Here is a 1,707-nt window from a genome sequence, read left to right on the forward strand (position 1 = left end):
TTTGCGTGCTTGAGGAAAGTAAGTTAATTAAGAGTATAGAACTTGTTATCAATTCATGATCGGAATCTCTTCTAAAATTATGTAAAGTGTTCTCCTATTATACATCCTATAGTCCTATACCAATATTCTGTGTTTTGTATTTTTTTTTTGCTATTTTATTTGCATTATTTTGGCTTCATATTGAGTTGTATTTATTAATCTTCAAACTAAACAATTATTATTACTAATTATTCTCTTTATCAGCCATCTCACCTTTTTTTTATACATCATAGTTATCATTTATGTGTCAATGTATTCAATATCTCTCTTATAAAGGCTTGCCATGCTTTTGCTTTTAACCTTGTATTGTATTTGATGGATAAGTGAAGCATATGTGTATATTTTCGTGAAAGTTGGTTTCAACTTTCATCTACACCAAATGGCAGGTTTACATTTCACATTGTCTTGTTATGGAAGTTTATCCAAATGCTAACAGAGTATTGTGGCAGTTTATCGAAATTCTCGGTTTTCCATAAATCAATCAGGTACAACAGTTTAAAGTGTAATAAAAACCTTACAATCTTTCACGGTGGAAAAAGTTTGATTTTAAAAATGTTGAGTTTTCTAATTTTTTGTTTGAAATTGTAATGATATTGTAGCTCTAATTCATGCTATTCTGACTTGCTTCGATTATGGCTAGGTACTCATCTTAATTCGTCACAAGCACTCCACCCGGATTTCCATCCAATCAGTATCTGCTATGAAATAGGGTAAAAAATAATTTAATTCCTTTTGTTTATGAAGATAATTTTAGAAATATAATTGTTATTTCATAAAACATGACAAAATGTTGCAATTATGCACTAGTGGAAAAAGGGTCATTTGCATCGCACTTTTAAGCACATTTGCGTCGCACATCGTGCGTGGCAAAAGCTCTCGACGCAAATAACTAAAAGTCATTTGCGTCGCACATTTGTGCGACGCAAATGAACCTTATTTGCGTCGCACATTTAGCAAATGTGCGACGCAAATAACTTTTCAGGCATGGTGCTGAAAAGTCATTTGCAACGCACATTAGCTAAATGTGCGACGCAAATAAGGTTCATTTGCGTCGCACATTTAGCTAATGTGCGTTGCAAATGACTTTTCAGCACCATGCCTGAAAAGTTATTTGCGTCGCACATTAGCTAAATGTGCGACGCAAATGACTTTTAGGCGAAAAAAAAAAGTCATTTGCCACGCACATTAGCTAAATGTGCGTTGCAAATGACTTTTTTTTTTAAAAAAAAAAATTCGTTTTTTAATATTTTAGTTACAACCCAATAAAAGGCAAATTCACCATAGATCACCCAACATGTTGATAACCTAACTACACTTTTAACATAAAAGTTTAAGTGAACCATAAACGAATGAGGCCCAAGATATCATTCAAGCAGATGAAAAAGAAAGTGGAGATGGAAACAATAGCCATGAGATGAGTAACTTGAATATGGAGCTGAGTAAAAACAGCAACAATCTCTAGGAAGTTGATGACCAAGTTGCAAAGACAGAGAAACTTGGACTGCAACAGACTGCAGCCATAAAGTTAGTACAAGAAGCACTTAATGCAATCCTACAATATGATGCAGAGTCATTTCATCAACAGCCAAATCCAGTCCAAGAAATGGCTAATAGTTCTGTCAGAGAGAGAATTTCAACTCCTACAACCTCCATCGAAGAAAATTGCAG

The sequence above is a fragment of the Spinacia oleracea genome, chromosome 3, assembly GCF_020520425.1.
Source record: "Spinacia oleracea cultivar Varoflay chromosome 3, BTI_SOV_V1, whole genome shotgun sequence".
Taxonomy (NCBI): Eukaryota; Viridiplantae; Streptophyta; class Magnoliopsida; order Caryophyllales; family Amaranthaceae; genus Spinacia; species Spinacia oleracea.